We start from the raw sequence: 13,891 nt of genomic DNA on the forward strand, positions 1-13,891 counted from the left end.
TATAATATCTATTCGTTCCATAATGTCTTTCAGCTTTTATCTTTTCATTTATTTCGAGTGTTCAACTTAACCTCATAAGGCATAATTATAATATCTTCTTTTAAAGTATCTGACAGTTCAAATATCTGGATCATCATTCCCTATGAGTGATCCCAGTGTTCATTTTTCAAAGCTGTTGCTAGGTTATTTGGGTTCACTCTACGCATATGCCATTCCAGGTTTAGTCTGTGACATGGGTTATGCTTCATGGTGTAGTTCTCTTCCCATAACCTTTGTGATGTTTCTTATGTTTTACTTCACATGTGCATAGCACCTCTTCAAACCTGGGACTGAGTCATATCATACACTGTGTTAGAGAATTCTCTTCTCCAGCTCTCTTCAATTAGGTATTTCCTCATCCCCTGCAGGTATCTGAGACATATTTTCATGGTTTATGAGTTAAATAATTTTGTTTGATTTGTTTTACTTTTAGATATTCTCCACTTTGAAAAGAAAAAAATGAAAAATAAAGTAAGAATTCCACTCAGATTGTCTAGTTCATAGAGGCTCTTTTATTAGCCCTCTAATCAGAAAAAAAAAAAAAGTCTTCTTAGATTTGTTGTTGTCTGTGCTTGATTTGGATGTGAGATTTGGACTATAAAGAAAGCTGAACATGGAAGAACTGATGCTTTGAACTTTGTTGTTGGAGAAGCCTCTTGAGAGTCCCTTGGACTGTAAGGAGGTCCAACCAGTCCATCCTAAAGGAGATCAGTCCTGAGTGTACATTGGAAGGACTGATGTTGAAGCTGAAACTCCAATACTGTGACCACTTGATGTGAAGAGCTGACTCATTTGAAACAACCCTAATGCTAGGAAGGACTGAAGGCAGGAGAAGAAGGGGACGATAGAGGATGAGATGGTTGAATGGCATCACCGACTCGATGGACGTGAGTTTGAGCAGGCTCTGGGATTTGGTGATCGACAAGGAGGCCTGGTATGTTGCGGTCCATGGGTCACAAAAAGTCAGACACGACTGAATAACTGAACTGAACTGAACTGTGCTTGATTTATAGTTATGTGGACCAATTTAGGGTCAAAATCAAAAAATAAAGGAGAAAAAAGCAAAGATGAAACATCTTTGAGATATTCCCTTTATCCACACTAACATTCATTCTTCAAACTTTGATTTTCATCTTACCGTTCTTTACTCCTTGGAGTCCTCAGTAGTTGCTTCTGAAAACTGCCCTAAATTTTTAGTTGAGATCAGTGCATGCTTGTGTGCTAAATCACTTCAGTCGTGTCTGACTCTTTGTGATCCTATGGACTGTGGCCCTTCAGGCTCCTCTGTCCATAGGGATTCTCCAGGCAAAAATACTGGAGTGGGCTGCTATGCCCTCCTCCAGGGTTCTTCCTGACCCGGGGACTGAGCTCATATCTCTTATGTCTCCTGCAATTGCCGGCAAGTTCTTTACCACTAGCACCACCTGTGAAGCCTGGGAGGGATGGATATATGGTGAGCGGTTCTATTTTAGATGGTGCTGGAGTGCTGTTCCGAATTTTTCAGTCATTGTATTCATATCTGGAAGTTCTGTTTGGGGTTATGGTTTAGTTTTACCAATGTAATCTTTCTAATTTCATTGTCTTATCAGATAATGTTGAAGTTTATCATCTATTAGTAAAAAGGAGGACAATTTGCTAAAAGATCCAATGTTTTAGTCTATATGGGTCAAATGGAATTATCTTCTTTTTATTATTGCTTCAAGTTCATGTTTAATTTGATTTTTTGGGTGCAATGTGACTATGGATATTCAGCATTAGTCTTTGCTTGAAAAATTATATTTCAGTAGTTGGAATAAACTCAAATGAAGTTAAATATTTGACAGTCACTGGCCCAACCTACTTCATGTATAACTATGTAACCAATCCATGTGAAGGCAGTCTGAGGAAGACTTTCTTTCATTTTTTTTCCCTTTTCCACTCTATTTTGTATGAAGTCACAGTGGCATTTATAGAAGTTTCACATGATTGAGGTTGGAATATGGAAAACAATTCAAAAGCTGACTTACCAGTTCCCCAAAAGGTGCAGCTCTCTGGGTTTTCATATGAAAACAAGAAAGGTCTCCTAGCACAACACCTACCTTACTTGGATGCTCAGTTATGATCTTTGCTCTCTGGCTTTCAAATGTGTATTGTGTAGATAGGTATGTTCAAAATAAAAGTGGCTTTTCTTTTGTTATTCCCCCGACCTCTGAGCCAAAACTCAGCATGCGTATCTCTTGATATCTTTTGGGATATTGAATATGTTTGCTAATCCAAAATTTTAATTATTTACAGTGGGATTTTAATTTAAAAACTAGAATTTCACTAAAATAAACTGAAACTCTTTCAATCAAGACTCTTTAGGGACACATTTAATTTGTTAGAAGGTTCAGTGCTCATCAATACCCATCAACTATATGAAAAATCCCTCTCTTTGGGAATGAAAGAATTATTTAATAATTTATACTCAAGAACACACCTTTCCTCATTATACAAACTACTTTTAACCTAGAAAAAATACAGTGTGAGAAAATTATGCCACAAAGTTTTTTATCTTCTAAACAATTTTGGTTATATAAAATCCTATGCCTCTGAAAGCATATGCCAAAAAGGTTTTAAGTTCCTTTTCCAGATTTGAAATGTTCTCTTTATCCACAACTGTTGATGATAATTTAATATTCAGTTTAAAGTATGATTTGCTAATAAGTATTGAAGTCAAGACTACAATTGCTAGTGAGCTCTATTATTGAGGAGGTATTAAATCAAGTGAGAAGGGAAACAAATTAATGAATCTAATTGTTCTCCACTCCAGGCAGTAATGTTCAGATGTTAACAAATTAAGCAAGATTTTCAGAGACTGAAAACAGTGCCTTTTAAAATAGTCACAAATATGATGTTGTGTGACATCTGAAGAATCCAGGGGCCACTTTCAATTACTAGAAGACCTCCTCATATCTCAAGAACACAAATATCTCATATCTCAAAATCTATCTAATAGATTTTTAGTTATCATTTCTGTCAAGAGACTGATGCCATGCTTATAACTGTACGGCTTAAAAACTTTACTGAAGCCCATACTCACTTAATATAAACTTTATCAAGATTAACAAGCACATTCCCAAATGTTCTCCAATCTAGCTGCCTTTAAATAACAAGATTAACTAAAGGGCATATTAGAAAACAAAGAGTGCATTAAATTTCACAAAAAGAGAGAATGAGACATCTCTTGATTTCAAAAAGAGCATAAGTTGCAAAGTACCAAGAGACTGATGGTCATTACATAATAAATTAAGGTTCTAAAATAAAATAAAATTATTGAATATACAGCTACTTATAAAAGAATGAAATTAGAACACTCTTCTAATGCTATGCACAAAACTAAATAAAACAATGGGCTAAAGATCTAAATGTAGGTCCAGATACTATAAAACTCCTAGAGAAAAACATTGGCGGAACACTCTCTGACATAAATCCCAGCAATCTTTTTTGATCCACTTCCTAGAATAATGAAAATAAACACAAAAATAAACAAATGGGACCTAATTAAACTTGAAAGTTTTGCATAGCAAAGGAAACCATAAACAAAACAAAAAAAACCCTCATAATGGGAGAAAATATTTGCAAATAAATGGGACAAGAGACTAATCTCCAAAATATTCTGAATATGGAAGTAAAAAATAAAACTCAATCATTAATATAAATTCCACAACTAGGGTGATACAGAGACAGAAAAAAAGAGGGGCAAGAATCTAGCAACAAAGACAAAATTGCACTAAATATATAGGGATTTATAATGATCTTAGTTGTGCATTAAATTTTTTTATTGGTATATGCATTTGTACTTTTACCATTTTTATATTGTATTAAATATTTTATGATATCTCACCTAGAATCTTATTTCCTGAAGCCCAATCAACTTGTGAATGAATAGCTCATAGACAATTTATACTTGTGTGACTTAACGTTTATGGGCATGTGTATGTTGTTTAAAAATACTTAACTTTATCATATTGATTTATAATTTGAATTATTAGTACATAAATAAAATCAGGTTCCATCCTCAGATAAAGTCGGTATGTTCAAAGATAACATCTGGGTGTAAAAATCTCAACGATTTAGTTTTCTTCCTATGCTCAGATGCATATGTTCATTTAGGCATTCTACAATGATTTACTGAATACTCACCAAGCTAATACTAGGGATACAGTGGTGAAAACACATCTTTTATCCACAAGTTAAACAGATATGAAAAGCCAAATGGATTATCATAATCCTTCTTAGGTTGGTCACAACAGAAATACATTTTAACTACTCAAGGAATGAAAGGCTGCATTTTTACTGAACCAAAGTGAAAGAAGGCTATGTCTCACAACATGGCCTCATACATCAATGTGACTTAAAACCTCCCTTGTTGCAAACAGATATTCTGAAACTCACAGGGTTTGTGTGGGTAGGCATTTAATATGGAAGGTCTGGAACAGATGTGTGTCTAATTGCTTCCATAAAGTGAAATGTTTTTATTCTGATTCTGCCACTGAGGAAAACAGGAGATATCCTTCAGCAAAGGGCACCAGCTGAAAAATAATAAAAGAAGCTTTAAGCATTTATCCTATGATTGGCAGCTGTCCTGCCCCTTAGACTTCATAAAGCTTATATTTATAAGAGCAAAGGTGAAAAAGAAGTTCAGGCTTTATATGTCCAGTTGAAAATTAAACATATAAATATTTGGAAATAAATTTGCTTCTGAAGACAGGTTTTTCTTATTCATTGGTACATTTTTTTTTTATTTTATTTTTTAAAAGAAAAAAAATCTTGTCTGGTTCAATAAGGAGAAAGGAAAGTTGCAGTACTTTTTCATTAAGATAGTTGTTCTCATTTATTCATTCCATCTGCATTGTATATGTGACAGACACGAAGTTAGGTGCTGAGGACAATTGAAAACAAAGGAAAAATGTCCTTCCTTCAAATGCTTGCTTACGATCTTATGAGAAAGATATCTCATCAGTGAGGTAGTGAGCTAAATGAGACAAATATTCACTACTATTGTTTGTAGGTCATTTCTACTGACATTTATCTCCACTTAGTGAAATAAGCACAAGGTTACATCAGAAGGCTACTGACATGAATATTTCATCTTGTAAAGTGTGCCTGGTTTTATTCATTTTTTAAGATTGAAGAGTCCAGAAAATAGTTTAAAATATTATAAAATAGTATATGCTCCATCTACCCTCAATGGCAAATATCCTTTTATGATCTGTGTGTGTATTAATAGTCAGTTGTTGCTGTTGCTTAGTCGCTAAGTCATGTCTGACTCTTTGTGACCTCATGGACAGCAGCCTTCCAGACTCCTCTGTTCATGGTATTTCCCAGGCAAGAATCCTGGGGTGGGTTGTCATTTCCTTCTCCAGGGGATCTTCCTGACCCAGCTATTGAACCCTTGCCTCCTGCATCTCCTGTTTGGCTGGCAATTTTTTTGTTTTTTTTTGTTTGTTTTTACCACTGAGCCACCTGGGAAGCCTTTCGCATGTGTACACATACTTTAATCTGTCATATATTATTCATCATAGATTATAAAAAGCTGTCATGCCATGGAGAACAGTATTTGCTTTCTAGCATTATCAACTCATACTGAGGAGATTCTTCATACAAAGACAAGTTTTGCACCATCTACCCTGAAAGGAATGATCATGTCCCAGTAGGACTATGGTTTGGACCCACCTATGTGATTTTGTGAGATTCTGTATTTGGTCTTCCTATTTAGATGTTTTTCCCTTCTTTTCCTTTTATGTATTTACCACTGAGCCCCTGGGGAAGCCCACGTAGTTACAGGTGGAATTAAAAATTATGTGAAGGCATTTTCATGGTAAAAAGGGCAAAAGCATGAACTTGTCCTAAGGTCTTAGACCTACAGGACTGTTAGACACTTAGATATCTGTTTCTGAGTCATATTCTAACACATCCACCCCAAAAGGGCAAGGCCAATGGGTATTTTCTTTACATTTATTATTTTCTTTTACATTTATTGTAAAGGTACTTGCTGTTGTTGCCCAAACATTTTTTTTTTTTTTGGTAAAATATTTCTTGAGGATCTACAACTGTCCCATCCAGTGAGGCTATACAACCAGGACTCTTCCTTACTCTCTTTAAGACAAGATATAAGGCTATTCAGACACCATTTCCACTATATTTAGAGAAGCTCAGGTTTGGGTTTGATGGTTTTTGAAATGTTGGAAGATCACCAACCTAGAGGAATTCAAAATGTGGTCTGCAGAACTATATTGGTACATGAATTGTTTGCTTTGGGCACATGAGAGTAGAAAAATACAGAAATTGAGGATCAATTTGTTACATCATTTGCATGCTAATTTTCAGAGTAGCTTTATAAAGAGAGGAAAAATCTTTCTCTCTAAAATGGGAGTTATGAAGGAGCCATGGGTAAAATGTTGTGTTGCCACTATGTGACGAGAAGTTTACCTGACATGTCAACACATAGGAAAGCTGGGGAAAGACAGAGTGAGAGAGAGGCAGAATTTTATACTTTGAACCTCTGGATTTCTTTCAAATTATCTAAGGATCCTAGGAGCTTATTCAGACCAGCAATGCAGCAAAGTTAATTTTATTTCCTCTTCATGAGAAGAAAGTACCATCAGCCTCATTTGACTCCTTCTATAGCAGAACTTTCTTAACTTTCAACTAACGGCTAAATCTACCTTTCAAACCTTATATTCATCCACTTTGTGTGTATGGGCTCAGTTATTCAGTCGTGTCCAGCTGTCTGTGACCCTATGGATGGTAGACTGCCAGGATCCTCCATCCATGGGATTATTCAGCCTAGAATACTTGAGTGGCCTGCCATTCTCTTCTCCAGGGGATCTTCCTGATCCAGGAAGTGAACCCGGGTCTTCTGCATTGCAGGCAGATTCTTTACCATCAGAGCCACCAGGGCAAGCCCTCAAGAATATTGGAGTGGGTTGCCATGCTCTCCTCCAGGGGATCTTCCTGACCCAGGGATCAAGCCAGTGTCTACTGTATCTCTTGCCTTGGCAGGCCTGTTCTTTAGCACTGAACCACCCAGAATCCACTTTACGTTTTGGAATTGTTGTCTTCTAAATATGCCTTGATTTTAAGTCTTCACATTATCCCCCAACCTACGATTTCTTTTTTTTCACTGCCTACTCATTTTCTGCTGACACTTTACCACTACACTTTGAATTGCCTTGTTCATTTCCACTGTGAAAAAACTATAACTCTGGTATGTAAACATAAAGCTGGCATTGCTAGTCATCCCAGACTACATCCTATCTTTCATTCTGCACCACCATCAATCACTAGGCTCTGTAAAGGTTAACTCTTAAATATGTCTTAAAGGTGTCCAGGCATCTTCTGCACATTTACTACTTTTTCTTAGTCATACTTTCTAATTTCTAGTGTGAGCTCTTATAAGCCATCACATCGCCCCAGATTTCTCTCCTTACTTTCAGGCTTGTAATCCTCAGTACTCCAAGTCAGGGGTCCCCAACCTCCAGCATCCAATGTCTGATGATCTGAGGTGGAACTGATGTAATAATAATAGAAATAAAGTACACAGTGAATGTCATGCACTTGAATCATCCTGAAACCGCCCCCATACCCCATCTGTGAAAGAACTGTCTTCCAGGAAACTGGTCCTTGATACCAAAAATGTTGGGGACCACTCCTCTAAGCAGTGGCATTTCAAAGCCTTAAATCGGCAACAACACCACACTACAGCACACTGCTGTACCAGCTGCTAACCACTGCCCTTGGTGCAGCTGGACGGGGTTCCGAAGCAGGAGACGGGTTGACACAAGCAAGCTGCCTCTTCCCTTTTCCCGGCGCTGCATGAATTTTATTACTTTTATTACTTTTAATTACTTTTAACATAATGCCATTATGGAAACAACACCTGGAACACCTGCAAGAACTAAAGTCCGTTTTCTCTGATGGACATTACCTGGAAAGATATGCATGTAAAACTTCAAAGTTTTAATAAGACACATATGAACCTTCTGTAATCTGGCCCACTTCTCTAGTCTCATCCATTCCTGACTTGGAATTTGACCTGCTGTTGCACAATAAGCTCTGTAATTCTCCGCTCTGTGTTGTCTCTGTTCACTCCGGGCCCTCCGTGTGCAGTGCTCTTCCACTTGCTCTTATACTTGGTTCATGGTTGCAGCCTTCAGAGAATGGCCCTTCTCTTCTCACCCCAGTCAGCTTGACTAGCCCTCCATTTTACTCCCACCTGACTCTTGGCATCTCTTATTTTTTTCTCCCACAGTGTTTCAAAGTCACCGTTCGGAAGTTTAAGTCTTCTTATCTGTGTATACACCATTCTTAGTTCAACACACTAATATAATTATTGCAGGTACAGCTGATCAATTTTTTCATTCATGCATCACCTAACATCCTGTGGCCAATACATCTCAGAGATTCAATCACAGAGAAATACAATACCATCTCATACAGATAAAGAAGAATCTCAAGTATTCATTAGATTTTACATAAACTGCGCATTTATTTTTTCCCCAGTTTTACCATATTTTGTCAACATGCATATTCTGTTAACTGGTTGCAGAGCAGTAAGACATGTTAGTATCTTTGCTTCTTACAATTTCTTATTGTATGGGCTTCTTGGGAGATTTAACTTTAATGTGCTAAAATTGCAAAATGATAAACAACCATTTCAGGGCAAGAGTGCAGCAAATGTTTGCAGAGGCTGCCTTTGTAGACCTGCAGAGCTATAACCCATGACTCTGAGAACTGCCCTCCTCTGAAAGTCATGTTACACTACTTGAATAGCTAATTTTGACTGGATCTGGGTTACGCACATAACCTCTCATGAATCAATCAATTCGACACACTTGAGAATCTTGAACCCTGATCAACTCAGAGGGCCTTAACACTCCAGTCAGCTTGACCAAACATTAGCAACACTGCTTCCAGACCATAGGCCACTGACCACCTCCCTTTTCTCAGAGCACTTGCTTGAGAAAACTTCTCATTTAAAATTATTTCTCTACCCCTTTGAAAAGTGCAAAAGGCTTCTCCCTGCCTCCTGCCAGCTTTACAACCCAGGGACATTCTTCTCCAGAACCTGAGAGCCACTCACTTGAAATCTGAAATCAAGGAAGACAGCATCCTTATGTCCCAGTTACTTTGCAAGATGAGAAGCCTAACTTAGGTGGGTGTCATTTAGCAAAAAAAATGGGGCTTAACGACAGAGAAAAACATTTGCAAATTCAGGAGTAACTCATCCTGCTCAACACTTCCTACTGATCAACACCCCCACTGGCACCCTCTAGTACTTTTCCACCCAGTACTTAGTAGTTAGCTCATCACAAGTCTTAAAACTACCTTTTGTTGCAGCACAGTTGAGGTCAGTCTCACTTCCCTATATACTAGCCTTGAATAAACTCACCCTATTTAACTTCTCCAGTGTATTTTGTTTTACAGGCTTATGGGAGAATACTGGTCACTTTTGAAAACAGGACCTGTAAAATCATTATTTGGTTTGGGGAAGTAAGAAAAACATTCTTCAGAAAAACAGTGAAGCATATAGGAAAACAGACAAGTGAGATAAGTGATAAGCTTCCACGAGTGATAAACAATAGTTTCCTCAATTACTGATGGATTCCTGGTTGTTGTGATTCATTCGCTCAGACACATCTGATTCTTTGTGACCCATGGCCTGCAGCACACCAGGCTTCCCTGACCTTCAGTATCTCCCAGAGTTTGCTTAAACTCATGTCCACTGAGCCGGTGATGCCATCCAACCATCTCATCCTCTGTCGCCCTCTTCTCCTTCTGCCCAGGCTTCCTGGTACCTGACTGTAGACATTCGGAAAAGCTTTCTGCAGTTAAAATCCATATCTTTGTATTCCTGCTTTTTTGTAATACTTTTTAAATCAGTTTCTATAATTTATAACCAAAATAATCCTGGCTTTAAAATGTAATTATTCAACATGGAAATGTCAATTCTAAGTGTTGACTATGTGTTAACATTTTTTTGGCTAGCATGAAGAATCCAAGCATGGAGTTATTGTGGGAATATGAATGGCATTTTGTCAAGGTTTTTCTCTAGTATGTCTCCTTCGTTGTGAGGCAATACATATTTTGTAGAGCACCCTGTCATCACCTCTAATTGTTACTTTTAAAATGTGATGATATGAAGCATAATGTGATTTTGGAGTCAGCAATCCTTCTGTGGAATTATGTCACTTTATTTTCTAAGGAATAGTACTAATACAAAGCAAAGATAAATTTTTAAACAGAAAAGAAAGATGGGGGAAAAGAATGAGAGATGGGCAGAAATATTAGGAACCCAAGTGAAATTAAAGGCAAAAATAGCACATTATTTTCTCTGCCCACTGTATAGTGCAAGCCTTATTATTAATAACCATGTAGAATAAGGATTTGTGAAAAGAAATATAATTCAAAATATCACATGGAAGGTACATTAAAGTCACTAATATTAAAATAAAGTAGAAAAACTGAAAATTAACAATCTAGACAATCAGCTTCTGAAGAAGTCAAAAGAGAAGCATATTGCATCTGATGAAAGTAGTTATAAAGATAACCTCTAAACTCTATGTAAAACATGCATCATCAAAAGATACAAAGAAGGCAATTTACATAAATTGACAGGGAAAGATTTGAGGAGCATATTATAAATTGGGACATGTAAACTAGAAATTTATAGAAGAATATGCCTACTATTATCCATTCACATAAATAAAATATGTGTACATACATCAGGATGGAATCATACAGAGATTTGTATACACGCATTTCTTACATATTTAAATTAATAAAAGAATATCACTCATAACATGATATCAATTATGTGATTATCTAGATAAAATGGACAATGTAATAAGACAATCTATATTTTAAAAAGAATTTAATATCAGGTAGAAAACTGAGTGGGCCGATATTTTGTAGAGAAAATGAAAAATGTAATGCATGCTCAGTCGTGTCTGATTCTTTAAGACCTCATGGACTGCAGGCTCCTCTGTCCATGGGGATTCTCCATGCAAGAAGACTGGAGTGGGTTGCCATGCCCTTCTGCTGGGAATCTTCTCAATCCAGGGATCAAATCCAGGCCTCCTGCATTGCAGGAGGATACTTTACCATCTGAGCCAGCCGGGAAGCCCTGGAGTGGGTTGTTAATCACTGCTCCATGGGATCTTCCTGATCTAGGGACTGCACACCATTCCCTGCTTTGGCAGGCAGATTCTTTACCACTGAGCCACCTAGCTTCCCAAATGGTGCAGTAAGAAAGAATGCAGATTTAAATTTTTCCAGGCAGAAAATTCTATCAGATCTTCAAAGACCTGATAGGATAGGATTCATTTTTGCTTAAACTATTCCAGAATATTGACAGGGGGGAATAAAAGCTCATCAACCATTTCTACAAAAAGAAACTAAAATTAAGTACTAATTTAGACACAAAAAGTATCTAATTATAGTATTACCAAATTGAATACGTCAGACAGAGGATGACAGTGTTTGATTTCACTTATATGTGTAAACTAAAAAAGAAGACAAAACAAAACAAAACAAAAAACAGACTAATCAATATAGAGAACAAATTGATGTTTGCCAGAGGAAACAGGGTAGGGAATGAATGGAATAGTTGAAGGGGATTGAGAGATACAAACTTCCAGTCATAAAATAAATAAGACATGGGGATGTAATATACAATATAGGGAATATAGTCAATAATATTGTAACTTTACATGGTGACAGATGGACTACTAGATTTACTGTGGTGATAATTTCACAGTAGGTATAAGTGTTGAGTGATTATGTTGTACACCTGAAACTAATATAATATTGTATGTCAACTGTACCTCAAGTTTCCCCAGGTGGCGCTAGTGGTCAAGAACCCACCTACCAATGCAGGAGAGACAAGAGATGAGGGTTTGATCCCTGGGTTGGGAAGATCCCCTTGAGGAAGGCATGGCAACCCACTCCAGTATTCTTGCCTGGAAAATCCCATGGACAGAGGAGTCTGGTGGGCTACAGTCCACAGGGTCCAAAAGAGTTGGATAGGACGTAAGGGACTTGGAACGCATGCACATACTTCAATAAAGAAAGGTGATTGTTATGCTAAGCCAGGGTTTCTGCAAATCAATACTACTAACATTTGGGGCCAGAGAAGGCAGTGGCACCCCACTCCAGTACTCTTGCCTGGAAAATCCCATGGATGGAGGAGCCTGGTAGGCTGCAGTCCATGAGGTCGCTTGGACATGACTGAGCGACTTCACTTGCATTTTTCACTTTCATGCATTGGAGAAGGAAATGGCAACCCACTCCAGTGTTCTTGCCTGGAGAATCCCAGGGACAGAGGAGCCTGTTAGGAGACCATCTATGGGGTTGCACAGAGTCGGACATGACTGAAGTGACTTAGCAGCAGCAGCAGCAGCAACATTTGGAGCTAATTTTTTATAGAGGTCTATCATGTGCATTACTGAATGTTTAACATGTCTCCAAATCTACCCACTAGATGATAGTAACAGCTTTCCCCAAAACCCATGTCTTGAACTCCAAAAATGTCTCTAGGCATTGGAAATATCCCTGAGGGTGCCAAATTGCTCATAATTGAGAACCACTGAGGTAAGGGACTATGTGACCATCACCTGATTAATTGATTTAGATTTAGAATTGATTAGTTTAGAATGAGTTGATTTAGAATGTGGAGTATGTGCGATTAAATATTTTCTCTTCCTTAGAGACACATTTTAAGAGTGCCATCTTAGGCTGATTACTACATTTCTTCATCAGCAACTACTTGCACCGGTGTTTTAGTGGTCTGGGCATATTTCAGTGCTCTCTAAAGACTGTTTCCACAGCTGACTGCCCCACTGGCTTGAACTTCAATGCTGCTCAGCCAGCAACAATGGGCCACAATAGATTTCACCTTTGCAGTAGAGCTGTCATGTATCATAAGGCTCAAGAATTGTTCAGTTTAAGAGGACAAGTATTTGTTTGAAACTGAAATTTCAAAACGGGTCTGAAATGTGGGCCATCCCCAGGGAGAATAAATTCTTTTACACTCACATAGACCACCCTAACACTGAAGATCTATTCTTGTAGATACCCTTACACCTTGCCTAGTCACGTATCAAAATGTAACTATGGTGTCAGACAAATCTGAGGATATCTGGAAGTAAATTCCCCCATACCTGTATCTATATCATAAAACGTTTTCTTTAGATTTGCTGCAAAAAGAGTCAAAAGAAAGTGATTTGGTGAAAAGAGAGATGAAATATGATTGTATAATATTACATTGCAAAAGTATTACTGTATCTCTTTATATCTCTCATTATCTAAGTATAATGCTAGTATCTAAAACCCATATGAATTTTATTCTAAATTATTGAAAAAAATAAAATATGTATGGCACATATTGATCATAGAGACTTATTAGTGTTTATATCCAAAGTTTCACAAGTGGCTCAGAATCTGCCTGCCAAGCAGGAGACCAGGGATCAATCCCTGGGTTGGGAATATCCCCTGGAGAAGGAAATGGCCACCCACTCCAGTATTCTTGCCTGAAAAGTCCCATGGGCAGAGGAACCTGGCGGGCTACAGTCCATGGGGTAGCAGAATTGGACATGACAGAGACAAAACCACCACCACCATCGTGTGCAAAGCTGAATACGCAAACCCATGGCTCAGTAAGAAATGGCTTGTTAAAAGGTTTTTCTTGGCAAAATTAATGTTGTATGTTAATATATTTAAGAGAATTCACATCTTAGTTGACATTTTTATAACAATTATTTTAAAATTTTGTAATAATTTCTGTTTTAGTGGAACCTGACTGTACTGTTGATCAAATCTTCATCCATTG

General features: G+C 37.5%; 1 long non-coding RNA gene across 1 annotated transcript; it reads left to right on the forward strand.

Annotated features, from left to right (window-relative positions):
* The first annotated feature begins 302 nt into the window (after nt 1-302).
* Nucleotides 303-13,296, forward strand: LOC133226981 (uncharacterized). The gene is made up of 3 exons (XR_009729683.1): nt 303-386; nt 473-510; nt 12,771-13,296. It is a non-coding gene; the product is annotated as an uncharacterized LOC133226981 (long non-coding RNA).
* The last annotated feature ends 595 nt before the right edge of the window (nt 13,297-13,891 follow it).

Source organism: Bos javanicus, chromosome 15 (genome assembly GCF_032452875.1).
Source record: "Bos javanicus breed banteng chromosome 15, ARS-OSU_banteng_1.0, whole genome shotgun sequence".
Lineage (NCBI taxonomy): Eukaryota > Metazoa > Chordata > Mammalia > Artiodactyla > Bovidae > Bos > Bos javanicus.